The 15,801-nt window shown below is 48.5% G+C and overlaps 1 protein-coding gene across 4 annotated transcripts in view; it reads right to left on the reverse strand.

Moving 5' to 3' along the window:
* Positions 1–15,801, reverse strand: part of EXOC2 (exocyst complex component 2) — a 1,213,422-nt gene that overhangs the window by 888,035 nt on the left and 309,586 nt on the right. The window lies entirely within an intron of this gene.

Genomic DNA, 15,801 nt, shown 5'->3' on the forward strand with positions numbered 1-15,801 from the left:
ATTTTCTGTGAGCTGGATGGATGGGTATATGGAAATACGCATCTTTGAGGTCTAAACCGGTCATGTAATCTTGTTTCTGTAGTAGTGGAATGACATCCTGCAGTTACCATGTGAAAATGTTCTGACAAGATGTATAGATTGAGAGGCCTGAGGTCTAGGATAGGTCTTAGAGTACCATCTTTTTGGGAATGAGGAAGTATAGTGAGTATACTCCTGTTCCTTGCTGAGAATGTGGGACTCATTCTACTGCTTGTTTTATTAGTAGGGATTGTACCTCCTGTTGCAACAGAACGTTGAGTTCTGGGGACAGTTTGTGGTAACGTGGTGGAATGTTTGGGGGTTGGAGATTAATTCTAGGGAATAGCCATTGCGGATAATTAACAACACCCAATTGTCTGTGGTGATATATTGCCAATGAGAGTGGAATTGCTGTAGTCCTCCCCCTCCTCCCCCCACAAGAAATGTGTGTGGTGGAGGAGTGGGAAAGAAGTCACTGTTTGGATCGTGTAGTGGCTTGTTTTGAGGCTTGGAACTTGCATCTGTTTCTGAAATATAAGGCCACATGTAGCAAAGTCCGAGATTGCGACTTGCAAATTGCGAGTCTGTCCGACTCGCAATATCCGAGTCGCAATCTCGGATGCAGAACGGTATCTCAGACACCGTCTGCGACTCGCTATGTGGTCGCAAAGACCCACATCATCAATATTCATGAGGTGGGTCGCACTGTGCGACCCCATAGCGAGTCCCTGCACTCACAGGGCTGGTGGCCTGCTGAAGTCAGCAGACCTCCATGTCTGTGACTGCTTTTTAAATAAAGCAGTTTTTTTTTTTTCATTTTGCAGCCCGTTTTCCTTAAAGGAAAACGAGTTGCAAAATGAAAAAAATACCGAAATAATTTGGTTTCGTTTTTTCAGAGTAGGCAGTGGTCCATAGGACCACTGCCTGCTCTGAAAAAATATTTTTGTTGACATTCACAAAGGGGAAGGGGTCCCATGGGGACCCCTTCCCTTTTGCGAATGAGTTACCACCAGTGTGACACTGGTGGTAACTGCGAGTTGCTTTGCGACCGCATTAGCAGTCACAAAGCTATTCTGAATTACGATGCGAGTCGCAAATAGGAAGGGAACACCCCTTCCAATTTGCGAGTCGCATTCACAAATTGCGAGTCGGTACCGACTCGCAATTTGTGAATGTGCATCGCGTTAGGCCGTTTGCATGGCGCAAACTGCGATTTTCGCAGTTTGCACTACGCAAACGGCTACCTACATATGGCCCATTGTCCTCTATAGGACCCTCTAAACCCCCCTCTTTGATATTGTTGCTGCTGTTATTCCTGCGAGGTAGAAGATTCAGAGGATTGTGGTTTGAATCCTCCTCTAAACTGTGACCCGCGAAAGGAGCCTCTATATGGTGTGGTATATAATGCTCCCATTGCTTTGGCAGTATCGGAGTCTTTTCTTAGTTTTTCAATGGTGGTATCTACTAAAAGCCCAAATAAGTATTTTTTTATTATTTTATTTTTAATCAAAAGGCATGTTAAGTACTGCCTGTTGAATTTCTGGTTTAAAACCAGATGAGCGTAACCATGCATGCCTTCTAATTGTAATGGCAGTATTTAGACTCCTTGCACCTGTAGCAGCAGCATTGAGGGCAGTCCTTTTTCTGGTTGTTACTTAGAGCACAACAGGTTGTAGAAGAGGGACATGCCATCTTTTGATGCTCCTTTGGGAGGTGCTGTATGGATTCTTGCATCTCATCCCAGTGGGCTCTACCATATCTGGCAAGAAGTGCTTGCGAATTTGCAATTCACCATTGGTTAGCCACTTGTGTGGCTACACTGTTGCAGGTAGCATCAAACTTTCTACTCTCCTTATCAGGTGGAGGAGCATCCCCTGATGATTGGCTGTTAGCACTTTTCCTAGCCGCACTCACCACTACTGAGTCCGGAGGAACTTGATGTGTGATGTAGTCTGGGTCTGTAGGAGCAGGCTTGTATTTTTTGTCAATTCTGGGAGTAATAACTCTAGCTTTGAAGGGCTCACTAAAAACTTGGTTGGCATGTTTGACCATTCCAGGTAACATGGGGAGGCACCGGTATCTAGAGTGAGTGGAAGACAGAGTGTTGAACAAGAAGTCCTCTTCTAGGGGCTCTGTGTGCATAAGCACCCCATGATAAGCAGCTGCCCTAGAAACGACTTGAGTGTAGGCAGTAGTGTCCTCTGGTGGAGAAGGCTTGGAGGAGTATAGGTCAGGATCATTATTCGGAATCAGATCTGGGTCATATAGATCCCAAGGATCCACTGTATCTTCATGAGAGTATTGGGAGTGTGGTGGTGAAGACAATGGTGGTGGTCTATTGTGTGGAGGTGAAAAAGAAAGCTGTGGAGAATGAGGAGGAGAAGTAGGGACAGGTGCTGGTTTCTCCTTTTGTTTTTGAACTTTTGCTAGTGGTTAAACAAAGTCTAATTCCTCTTGAAAAGCCAGCTTTCTTTTAGTTTTTAAAGGAGGTGCAGTAATAATTCTGCCAGTCTCTTTATGTAAATGTATTCTAGATTGTCTTTCATCCCTAACCTCCAAAATTGGATGAATCTGTGCCCTCATCAGAAGGCTTGTAAGATTCTTGCATCGGCTTTGAGATTTAAGTGTGCTCTAAAGTCCTTGTTCCTCTGTGTATGAGGATTTTTTAGGTTCCTAAGTCTGAATCTTTTTCGGTCCCGAAAATGAAGTCGGCTGTTTTGGATCTGAAGCCAGGCAACGAATCTTCGACTCAGGAGGAGTGAGGACGCTTATTGGAGTCTGAAGTGGAACTTTTAACCGATTTGCTCGACTCTGAAGTGGACGCAGGAGTGGCCTTTTTCGGCACTGAACCCGAAGATCTGTCGACAACAGTCTTTTTTCAGGCCAAACCATGGCATTCCGGCAGTGGTGTACCCAAGGCCTTCAGTCGTTTTTTATATATGGGCATAGGGGCAGACGTACTCATGTGCTGGCCAGCAGTGATAGGCCTATCTTCTTCAGATTCTTGCTCGGAGTCGGTGTCCCGGAAGGAGACTGCCGTCTGCGCTTGTTCTTCCATGATGTCTTCCATGACGTCTTTATGTTCTGTACTTTGACGCCATTTCTAATCTTTGGGCTCTGCGATTTCTTAAGGTCTTCTAGGATCAAAACAATAGACAGGCCTCGCAATCTTCTTCTCGGTGGTCCGGAGAAAGGCACAAGTTACAAACCAGATGTTGGTCTGTATATGGGAACTTTGCGTGGCACCGAGGGCACCGCGGTATGCCCGAGTCGGGCGCACACACCCAGAAGGGTGAAATCTAGATTCCGACGGTACTATTGGTTCGATGCTAGATGGAAAATGCGATCAAAACGATTAAATAGGTTTTCCGATTCGAAATCTCAGAGCTAGAGGAAACGCGTCCGACCCGACAGCCGAAAGAAAACAATCTAACAATGGAGTCGATGTCCATGCACATGCAACCGAGAGGAGGAGTCACTCGATCCTGTGACTCCTAAAAGACTTCTTTGAAGAAAAACAACTTGTAACACTCCAAGCCCAACACTATATGTCGGAAGAGCTATGCATAGCATGAGTATCTGCAGCTACACATGCCAGCAAACATATGTATAAATTTTTTAAACAAAATTCACGTACCCGGTCTGCAGGTCACCTGCTATTAGGCAATGAAACATAACAAGGCTTGTTGATTTAAATTCATGTTTACAACAAGCATTGGCAAAGCCAATAGTCTGGCATTGGCTGCCTGCCTCTGTCAGTGCTCGTTGTGTTACTATAATAGTTTTTGTAAAAACTTATTTTTGTGAAGCTGCTGGGCCATCACCAGTATATAAAAAAAAATGCATTGTCTGAAAGCATACATATTACTTTGGTCTCAAAAAGCCCACATTGCCCTTGACAGGAAAGAGAAAAATGTTGTATGCAGATGTGCTCCTTGTTAAAGGGTAGAATGATCTCTCTCATAGCAAAGTTAGCCAGTGGCTGAAGTGGGCTGACTTACCACCCTATGCTGCAGTGGCCGGAAGAAAAACGTGAATGACACAATAACAGCCCAATAAATGGATTGAGATGGCTGAAAGCCTAAATAAGTAAATATGTCATAAAATATCTTGCGTAACGCCATAACTAAAAACCGCCAAATTAAACCGCCCAGGTAACTGAAACATTACACCTGGGCTGAAGGCTAGGAAGGGTATTTAATGGAAGCAGCATAATTCTTCTGGGTGCGATCATCCAGCCTCTGGAGTCATCGTCAACACAGTCACTTCAGTAAACAGTATAGGAAGAATGACTTGATAGCGCAGCATAGTTAGTCATTCCTCCTTGTTTTTCCTAGTTTTCCTGCCAGACCTGCCACCAAAAGTGGGGCTTTGTCCAGTGGGTGGAAATCGCCATTATTTGGAGTGGCCTGGGGCACTGTCACAGGAGGCCTGAGCTTTTGAGGCTTTCTGGCCTCAGAGAGCACAAAGACTCTCACTCCATGAGGTCAGAACTTGTCTGGAAGTGGCAGGCTGGCACGGACTGGTAAATCCTGTACTAGACGTTTGGCTAAAATACTGGGAGCATCTCTAAATACCCTCTGGGTGCATTGTACAATAAATTAAACATTCGTATTAGTGTTTGTTTACAGTGCTGGGAAGCTTGATACCAAACTTCCCAGTCTCCAGTGAAACTATCATGGAGCTGTGGAGTTTGTAATGACAAACTTCCACCCCATTTACTTTATATGGCCACATTGCACTTACAATGTCTAAGAATGGACTTAGAGGCTGTAGGGGCATATTGTTCAAGCAGCTATGCCTTCACCTGTGGTATAGTGCACTCTGCCTTAGGGCTGTAAGGCATGCTAGAGGGGTGAATTACCTATGCCACAGGCAGTGGATTGTGGGCATGGCATACTGAGAGGGGTGCCATGTCTACTTTACCTTTGCTGCCCACCAGCACACACAAGCTGCAATGGCAGTGTGCATGAGCTTGGTGATGGGTCCCTTAGGATGGCATAATATATGCTACAGCCCTTAGGGGCCCTCCCTGGTCACAAAGCCCTTGGTATCACTGGTACCTTCTACAAGGGACCTACCTAACTGTGTTCCAGGGGGTGCCAATTATGGGAACAAAGAATACCGGTGCTGGGGCCTGGTTAGAAGGATCCCAGCACATTCTCAGTCAAGTTAGCATCAATATCAGGCAAAAAGTGGGGGTGTAACCATGCCAAAAGGGGCACTTTCCTACAGGAGGGGACCAGAGACTGCAGGATCCGTAGACCTCCCCTGAGGAGCAAGGCGGTGGCAATACCCCCAAGTTAGCAGTGGCAGTACGAGAGAGAGCAGTGTGATGCTTCTGGGGCCTAGAAATTCTGTGCTGCAGTAAGATACTGTCAGATGTAGTGCCAAAGTATGTGAGGGACAAATCCATTACCAGGCCCAAATGTTCGGCTGTGAATGCTCAGAGGTGGTGTGGACGGATATTAATACTGCTGAAAGAGGCCCCGGGATCATAGGGTAAACAGCTCTAAGGAGCACTTCTAACTAAATAGTGGCCAAAAAAAGTGTCTTAGGCACGAGACCTGGCAAAGGGAACGTGGATTTAACTGCAATGGTGGAAGCGAGAGGGTGGTGCTATCCCTGGGAAGATGCTGGCAATCACCTACAGAGAGGCGGCTGCTTCTGAGAGATGGGAGTGTGCTAGGTGCTTTGGAACTGTGAGTCCATCAGTGGGAGTGATTTCTGGACAAAGGGTGGGTGCAACCCCTGGTATAGTCACCTACTAAACGCCTGGCCCACAGAGTGCTCAGTATCATAAAGCATAGAGATCTGGAAGAGGCAACCTATGGAGGTTCCTGGGGGATACATAAACAGCATCCCAACTGCACACTTGAAATCAACAAAGCTGAGATGGGTGAGGGCTGGGGTTACAAATGGGAAGCCCAACAGACCGCTAGAGATTAGCTTGTGCCTCCTGGTAGGCAGAGAGTATTATGGTGCCCCTCACCTCACTATACCAGTCAGTCCTGGTGCCACTAAGGAATAGGTGCTACAAAAAAGCCACCAACAAGATGACAGAAGGCAAAGGTGGGAAGAGAGCATATCAGACCAAGCTAGAGAGATAGGTACTTATTGAAGATGCATCCTACGGAGGGGACACTCCGGCTTCGCAAGCATCAATAGATGGTGCACCTTTGGAAGAAGCACCACTCAAGCTCCAGGATATAAGGGCTACAATTCAAGGGGTGGGGACCGCCATAGGAGCCAGAATAGACTCAGTCATAATGGAGGTGACATTAGTGTGGGAAGACCTGCGCAACATGGGTGCAAGAATTAACCCCTTCTGTGCCCAGGACGTAATGGTTACGTCCTGAGGCACAGTGCTGCTGTGCCCAGGACGTAACCATTACGTCCTGTGCACAGAGCCCAGAGGGAGCGCTCTTGCTCCCTCTGTGGGGTTCCCCCCCACCCCCCCAAGTCAGGGATGGAAGGGGAAGCCCTTCCCCTCCCACCCCCGACCCCCCCAACCCCCCCTGTGACGTCAGCGCGCGAGCGCGCGCTGACGTCACAGGGTCTCCCCCATCGCGCTGGAAGCAGAGCTTCCAGCGCGATTGAAAAAGAAATGCTTTTGCATTTCTTTTTCAATCCCATGGGGGAGGCCCCGAGAGGCTTCAAAGGGAAGGAAATGTATTTCCTTCCCTTTGAAGTCTCTCACAGGTTTCAAAAGCCGGATTGCTTGCAATCCGGCTTTTGAAACCCCACTAGACACCAGGGATTTTTTTTTTTTTCTTGAAATTGGCAAAAGGGAGCGACCCCTTGGGCAAGGGTCGCTCCCAGGGGAGCATTTTTTTAGGAAGGCCTTTTCTGCCCCCCCCTGGGGGCAGATTGGCCTATTATTAGGCCGATCTGCCCCCAGGGGGGGCAGAAACCTCTAGGCACCAGGGACCTTTTTTTTTTTTTTTTTTGTGATGAATTCTTTTTTTTTAGGTGGGGAGCGATCCCTTAGGCAAGGGTCGCTCCCCTATGGGGCAATATATATTTAGGCCATTTCTGCCCCCCTTGGGGGCAGATTGGCCTATTTTGATAAGGCCAATCTGCCCCCAAGGGGGGCAGAAACCATTAGACACCAGGGAGTTTGTTTTTGCGCGCGAATGTCACGCAACAAAGCGACCCCTTTGGCAAGGGTCGCTCCCAGGGGGGGCAATTTTTTGGGAAGGCCTTTTCTGCCCCCCCTGGGGGCAGATCGGCCTATTATTAGGCCGATCTGCCCCCAGGGGGGGGGGGGGGGAAGAAACCTCTAGGCGCCAGGGCAAATTTTTTTTTTGTGTTTTTTTTTTTTTTGTTGTTTCTTTTTTTAGAGATGGGGAGCGACCCATCAGGCAAGGGTCGCTCCCCTGGGGGGGCAAATTGTATTTAGACCATTTCTGCCCCCCTTGGGGGCAGATTGGCTGATTGTAGGTCAATCTGCCCCCAAGGGGGCAGAAAGCACTAGGCACCGGGGATTTGTTTTTTGGCGCCAATGTCACGCAGGGGGAGCGAATAGACTCAGTCATAATGGAGGTGACATTAGTTTGGGAAGACCTGCGCAACATGGGTGCAAGAATTAACCCCTTCTGTGCCCAGGACGTAATGGTTACGTCCTGAGGCACAGTGCTGCTGTGCCCAGGACGTAACCATTACGTCCTGTGCACAGAGCCCAGAGGGAGCGCTCTTGCTCCCTCTGTGGGGTTCCCCCCCACCCCCCCAAGTCAGGGATGGAAGGGGAAGCCCTTCCCCTCCCACCCCCGACCCCCCCAACCCCCCCTGTGACGTCAGCGCGCGAGCGCGCGCTGACGTCACAGGGTCTCCCCCATCGCGCTGGAAGCAGAGCTTCCAGCGCGATTGAAAAAGAAATGCTTTTGCATTTCTTTTTCAATCCCATGGGGGAGGCCCCGAGAGGCTTCAAAGGGAAGGAAATGTATTTCCTTCCCTTTGAAGTCTCTCACAGGTTTCAAAAGCCGGATTGCTTGCAATCCGGCTTTTGAAACCCCACTAGACACCAGGGATTTTTTTTTTTTTCTTGAAATTGGCAAAAGGGAGCGACCCCTTGGGCAAGGGTCGCTCCCAGGGGAGCATTTTTTTAGGAAGGCCTTTTCTGCCCCCCCCTGGGGGCAGATTGGCCTATTATTAGGCCGATCTGCCCCCAGGGGGGGCAGAAACCTCTAGGCACCAGGGACCTTTTTTTTTTTTTTTTTTTGTGATGAATTCTTTTTTTTTAGGTGGGGAGCGATCCCTTAGGCAAGGGTCGCTCCCCTACGGGGCAATATATATTTAGGCCATTTCTGCCCCCCTTGGGGGCAGATTGGCCTATTTTGATAAGGCCAATCTGCCCCCAAGGGGGGCAGAAACCATTAGACACCAGGGAGTTTGTTTTTGCGCGCGAATGTCACGCAACAAAGCGACCCCTTTGGCAAGGGTCGCTCCCAGGGGGGGCAATTTTTTGGGAAGGCCTTTTCTGCCCCCCCTGGGGGCAGATCGGCCTATTATTAGGCCGATCTGCCCCCAGGGGGGGGGGGGGGAAGAAACCTCTAGGCGCCAGGGCAAATTTTTTTTTTGTGTTTTTTTTTTTTTTGTTGTTTCTTTTTTTAGAGATGGGGAGCGACCCATCAGGCAAGGGTCGCTCCCCTGGGGGGGCAAATTGTATTTAGACCATTTCTGCCCCCCTGGGGGCAGATTGGCCGATTTTAGGTCAATCTGCCCCCAAGGGGGCAGAAACCACTAGGCACCGGGGATTTGTTTTTTGGCGCCAATGTCACGCAGGGGGAGCGACCCCGTAGGCAAGGGTCGCTCCGGGGGGGGGGGGGGGGGTGTGGGTTGGGGGGGCAAATTTATTTTAGGCCATTTCTGCCCCCCCGGGGGACAGATCGGCCTATTATTAGGCCGAACTGCCCCCCAGGGGGGGGCAGAACACTCTAGGCGCCAGGGCAATTTTGTTTTTGTGTGGTTTTTTTTTGTTGTTTCTTTTTTTTAGAGATGGGGAGCGACCCATCAGGCAAGGGTCGCTCCCCTGGGGGGGCAAATTGTATTTAGACCATTTCTGCCCCCCTGGGGGCAGATTGGCCAATTTTAGGTCAATCTGCCCCCAAGGGGGCAGAAACCACTAGGCACCGGGGATTTGTTTTTTGGTGCCAATGTCACGCAGGGGGAGCGACCCCGTAGGCAAGGGTCGCTCCCGGGGGGGGGATGGGGGTTGGGGTGGCAAATTTATTTTAGGCCATTTCTGCCCCCCCGGGGGACAGATCGGCCTATTATTAGGCCGAACTGCCCCCGGGGGGGGGGGCAGAACACTCTAGGCACCAGGGCAATTTTTTTTTGTGTTTTTTTTTTTTTGTTGTTTCTTTTTTTAGAGATGGGGAGCGACCCATCAGGCAAGGGTCGCTCCCCTGGGGGGGCAAATTGTATTTAGACCATTTCTGCCCCCCTGGGGGCAGATTGGCCAATTTTAGGTCAATCTGCCCCCAAGGGGGCAGAAAGCACTAGGCACCGGGGATTTGTTTTTTGGCGCCAATGTCACGCAGGGGGAGCGACCCCGTAGGCAAGGGTCGCTCCCGGGGGGGGGGGGTGGGTGTTGGGGGGGCAAATTTATTTTAGGCCATTTCTGCCCCCGGGGGGGGGGGGGGGGGGGCAGAAACCTCTAGGCGCCAGGGGAATTTTTCTTTTTTTTCTTTTTTTTTTTTTTTTTTAGAGATGGGGAGCGACCCATCAGGCAAAAGTCGCTCCCCTGGGGGACAAATTGTATTTAGGCCATTTCTGCCCCCCTTGGGGGCAGATTGGCTGAGTTTAGGTCAACCTGCCCCCAAGGGGGCAGAAACCACTAGGCACCGGGGATTTGTTTTTTGGTGCCAATGTCACGCAGGGGGAGCGACCCCGTAGGCAAGGGTCGCTCCCGGCGGGGGAGGGTGGGGGTTGGGGGGGGCAAATTTATTTTAGGGCATTTCTGCCCCCCCCCCCCCCTGGGGCCGGCTGAGCTACAGGCCAAACACCACAGGTAGGCACCTTGCAAAAAACACCTCTGTTTTCAGTGAAAAAATATGTTGTGTCCACGTTGTGTTTTGGGCCATTTCCTTTTTTGGGCGCTAGGCCTACCCACAGAAGTGATGTACCATTTTTATCGAGAGACTTAGGGGAATGCTGGGTGGAAGGAAATTTGTGGCTCCTCTCAGATTCCAGAACTTTCTGTCACCGAAATGAGAGGAAAAAGTGTTTTTTGGGCCAAATTTTGATGTTTGCAAAGGATTCTGGGTAACATAACCTGGTCAGAGCCCCGCAAGTCACCCCATCTTGGATTCCCCTGGGTTTCTAGTTTTCAAAAATGCACTGGTTTGCTAGGTTTCCTCAGGTGTCGGCTGAGTTACAGGCCAAAATCCACAGGTAGGCACTGCTTTTTATAAAAAAATGTGATGTGTCCACGTTGTGTTTTGGGCCCTTTCCTTTCGTGGGCGCTAGTCCAACCCACACAAGTGAGGTATCATTTTTATCGGGAGACTTGGGGGAACGCTGGGTAGAAGGAAATTTGTGCCTCCTCTCAGATTCCAGAACTTTCTGACACAGAAATGTGAGTAACGTGTATTTTTAGCCAAATTTTGAGGTTTGCAAAGGATTCTGGGTAACAGAACCTGGTCCGAGCCACACAAGTCACCCCTCCTTGGATTCCCCTAGGTCTCTAGTTTTCAGAAATGTACAGGTTTGGTAGGTTTCCCTAGGTGGCGGCTGAGCTAGAGGCCAAAATCTCCAGGTAGGCACTTTGCTAAAAACAGCTCTGTTTTCTGTGATGTGTCCACGTTGTGTTTTGGGGCATATCCTGTCGCGGGCGCTAGGCCTACCCACACAAGTGAGGTATCATTTTTATCGGGAGACGTGGGGGAACGCTGGGTGGAAGGAAATTTGTGGCTCCTCTCAGATTCCAGAACTTTCTGCCACAGAAATGTGAGGAACATGTGTTTTTTTAGCCAAATTTTGAGGTTTGCAAAGGATTCTGGGTAACAGAACCTGGTCCGAGCCACACAAGTCACCCCTCCTTGGATTCCCCTAGGTCTCTAGTTTTCAGAAATGCACAGGTTTGGTAGGTTTCCCTAGGTGCCGGCTGAGCTAGAGGCCAAAATCTACAGGTAGTCACTTTGCTAAAAACAGCTCTGTTTTCTGTGATATGTCCACGTTGTGTTTTGGGGCATATCCTGTCGCGGGCGCTAGGCCTACCCACACAAGTGAGGTATCATTTTTATCGGGAGACGTGGGGGAACGCTGGGTGGAAGGAAATTTGTGGCTCCTCTCAGATTCCAGAACTTTCTGCCACAGAAATGTGAGGAACATGTGTTTTTTTAGCCAAATTTTGAGGTTTGCAAAGGATTCTGGGTAACAGAACCTGGTCCGAGCCACACAAGTCACCCCTCCTTGGATTCCCCTAGGTCTCTAGTTTTCAGAAATGCACAGGTTTGGTAGGTTTCCCTAGGTAGCGGCTGAGCTAGAGGCCAAAATCTACAGGTAGTCACTTTGCTAAAAACAGCTCTGTTTTCTGTGATGTGTCCACGTTGTGTTTTGGGGCATATCCTGTCGCGGGTGCTAGGCCTACCCACACAAGTGAGGTATCATTTTTATCGGGAGACGTGGGGGAACACTGGGTGGAAGGAAATTTGTGGCTCCTCTCAGGTTCCAGAACTTTCTGCCACAGAAATGTGAGGAACATGTGTTTTTTTAGCCAAATTTTGAGGTTTGCAAAGGATTCTGGGTAACAGAACCTGGTCCGAGCCACACAAGTCACCCCTCATTGGATTCCCCTAGGTCTCTAGTTTTCAGAAATGCACAGGTTTGGTAGGTTTCCCTAGGTGGCGGCTGAGCTAGAGGCCAAAATCTACAGGTAGTCACTTTGCTAAAAACAGCTCTGTTTTCTGTGATGTGTCCACGTTGTGTTTTGGGGCATATCCTGTCGCGGGTGCTAGGCCTACCCACACAAGTGAGGTACCATTTTTATCGGGAGACTTGGGGGAACATAGATTAGCAAAACAAGTACTATTGCCCCTTGTCTTTCTCTACATTTTTTCCTTCCAAATATAGGAGTGTGTGTAAAAAAGACATCTATTTGAGAAATTCCCTGTAATTCACGTGCTACTATGGTCACCCCGGAATTCAGAGATGTGCAAATAACCACTGCTCCTCAACACCTTATCTTGTGCCCTTTTTGGAAATGCAAAGGTTTTCTTGATAGCAATTTTTTACTCCTTATATTTCAGCAAATGAATTGCTGTATACCCGGTATAGAATGAAAACGCACTGCAGGGTGCAGCTCATTTATTGGCTCTGGGTTCCTCGGGTTCTTGATGAACCTACAAACCCTATATATCCCCGCAACCAGAGGAGTCCAGCAGACGTAACGGTATATTGCTTTCGATAATCTGACATTGCAGGGAAAAGTTACAGAGTAAAACGTAGAGAAAAATTGATGGTTTTTTCACCTCAATTTCAATATTTTTCTTTTTCAGCTGTTATTTTCTGTAGGAAACCCTTGTAGGATCTACACAAATGACCCCTTGCTGAATTCAGAATTTTGTCTACTTTTCAGAAATGTTTAGGTTTCTGGGATCCAGCATTGGTTTCATGACCATTCCTGTCACTGACTGGAAGGAGGCTGAAAGCACAAAAAATTGCACAAATGGGGTATGCCCCAGTAAAATGCCAAAATTGTGTTGAAAAATTGGGTTTTCTGATTCAAGTCTGCCTGTTCCTGAAAGCTGGGAAGCTGCTGAGTTTAGCACCGCAAACCCTTTGTTGATGCCATTTTCAGGGGAAAAACCACAAGCCTTCTTCTGCAGCCACTTTTTCCAATTTTTTTGAAAAAAACGAAATTTTCACTGTATTTTGGGCAATTTCTTGGCCTCCTTCAGGGGAACTCACAAAGTCTGGGTACCTCTAGAATCCCTAGGATGTTGGAAAAAAAGGACGCAAATTTGGCTTGGTTAGCTTATGTGGACAAAAAGTTATGAGGGCCTAAGCGCGAACTGCCCCAAATAGGCAAAAAAAGGCCTGGCACAGGAGGGGGAAAAGGCCTGGCAGCGAAGGGGTTAAAGAGGTGGATGACTCCACGCCCACCCTTAAGGTGGACACGGAGGTGCTGAAGGCCCTCATCAGTGACTTACGTGCAACCACGAAAACCCTGGAGGTGAGATTGGAAGACTAGGAAGGCTGATACAGCGCAACAATCTTCGGCAAATAGGAGTGCCCGAACGGTCTGAGGGGCCCACTGTACACCTTTTTGTCAAAGTCCTGATATTAGACAAATTGCAGCCACGAAGCTTGTCAAAATACTTCTTGGTGAAACATGTCCATAGAGTTCCATGGCATCCAACCGAGACCAGGAGCACCACCTCGGCCAATAAACGCACGCATTGATGATTACAGAGACCGGGACGTTATACTGCAGACAGTGCAAAGTGCCCTGCAACTCACCTACGAAAACGCTAAAATCACCTTTTTTCCCCAGACTTTAAGCCTAAAGTTCAAAAGATGCGTCACAGCTTTCTTGAAGTGAAGAAAGCTCTGCGAGACCGTGAGTTAAAGTATTCAATGATCTTTACTATGAAGCTGCAAGTGGCGGCCAAGTGTAAAACTTGATACTTTGAAACCCCTGAAGATGCGTGGGACTGGCTTGAGGGTTGGAGGAAGGTGTCTGGTGCAAAAGCCCAGGCGTGCACCGAAAGACAAGATGAACTTCTAGCACACTGAAAATTCAGAGTGGCGATGATGACCCACAAGGGTGCTGTGACTCTCCAAAGCAACAGATAGCATAAAAACCTGTATGGCAGACAGTCCATGACACTCCTGTGAAGTGGATACTAACTGATGGGTCAAAGGGTGAGGACACCGGAAACCAGTGCTGGTTAGCCATAATTTAGTTGTGGTCGCTTGCTCATCATGGAGAAGCTGATGTAATGACTGCAGTCAGACATCATGAGTATGTATATGGCATTGGTAATACTATTTCCTACTTTGTAGGGGCGTAGATGGAGGGTATTTAGGTATTTGCCCCAGTTACCGAAAGTGAAATATTTTTTGTTAAGGCGAAAGGCGTTCTGGACTGTTGAGGAAGTGGACGTATTCAGACCCACGATGCAGGGAGGGCGGAGAAGTTAGGGTTTTTAGTTATTGGGTTACAAGTGTGCTTGTCGAGATGTGTGTAGCACTTCATTATTCACGTACCTTCCTTCTCAGGCTCACTTCACTGCCTGGTCCCATTTCCATCATGAGTCCGGCCCTTGTGAGGCCTTTCACCAGTATGCGTAGCTACAGCGGAGGCACGAGACTTCTTACCTGACCATTCAGCTCCCGGGCCTCTCACAATCGTATAGAGCCCTTTTAGACCAGGACCTTACAGAGGCTGAATTAATTCGAGGCAACAGTGACCTAAACTCTGGTAAAGCGGTGGGCCCACATAGTCTATCTATAGAGCTCTACACGCTTACAGCAACTTAGATTGCACCACACCTACTATGCATGTTCAGAGAGAACTGCAAGAGGGGAGCCCTGCCTGGAGAGCAGAGGTTGGCCAACATAGTGGTTATACATAAAGAAGGTAAAGCACCTGACAACTGTGCCTCGTATAGATCGATTTCTTTGCTGAACGCAGAGTTCAAAATTCTAGCTAAATTTTTAGGTTTGCGTCTTATCTGGATGATCAAGACATTGATTCATCTGGACTAATCTGGCTTTATGCGGGGCGCAGCTCCGCTTTCAATCTGCTGCACTCCCATGGCATCTTAGGATGGGCATCAGAGATCGGTGAAGATGCACTGGCCCCGTCTTTTGATGCAGGAATGGCCTTTCATACAGCTGACTGGCCATTTCTGTTTGCGGTTCTTTCCAGACTAGGCTTCGGCCCAGGTTTTCTGAAGTGGATACGACTCCTATATACAGAGTCAGTAGCCCAGGTGACCGTGAACGGTGGCATGTCCTCAGTATTCAGCCTCCACCGTGGCACGCAACAGGGCTGACCATTCTACCCCTTGATATCTGCCCTGGTCTTAGAGCCGATAGCAGCATGGATTAGATGGGACCCATTGATTAGGGGACTGCGATGGACAGAGTATTGGAAAGAGCAGACAACGCTAAAATCATGCTTTATGTCACTGACCCGGTTAACACACTTGACAAGATAATGCATATTTCCACTCTGGCTACATGATTAATTGGAACAAATCCCAGATTTACCCGTACAGCGGTCATGTGCCACGGCTGATCCACGATTGTGAGGCTAGTGTTGTAATGGAGGGTCTTTGTTATTTAAGGATTTATGTTACAGCAGAGCTAGACGTCTTTCTTGCACTAAACCCAGAGCCCCCGCTCATGCTCTTAAAGAGGGATGTTCAACACTGGAGATCTCTGCCACGGTCACTTCATGGGAAAAGTGCGTTATGTAACATGATGGAACTACCCCGTTTTCCTTATGTACTCCAGAATACATCCTACCCGGTTCGGACATCCTACTTCCAGACTATTGGAGGGAACACTTGCACATTGCTCTGCAATGGAGAGATAGCATGAATTGCACTTAAAAAACTGACACAACACTGGTACAATGGTGGGATTGCCCTGCCTGACATACAGAAATATTATTGGGCAGCGCAGCTAATGGCAATTAATCACTGGATTTATGCCCCAGAAGGGGAGCCAGCTTCCCGTATGGAGAGAGATGTAATGCAACCCAGGGGTTAATTTAGAACCATCTATGGAGGAAAGTGCAGCACTCCCATTCCAAAGCCAACAGTAGTC

This window comes from Pleurodeles waltl, chromosome 2_1, assembly GCF_031143425.1.
Source record: "Pleurodeles waltl isolate 20211129_DDA chromosome 2_1, aPleWal1.hap1.20221129, whole genome shotgun sequence".
In the NCBI taxonomy this organism is placed as follows: domain Eukaryota; kingdom Metazoa; phylum Chordata; class Amphibia; order Caudata; family Salamandridae; genus Pleurodeles; species Pleurodeles waltl.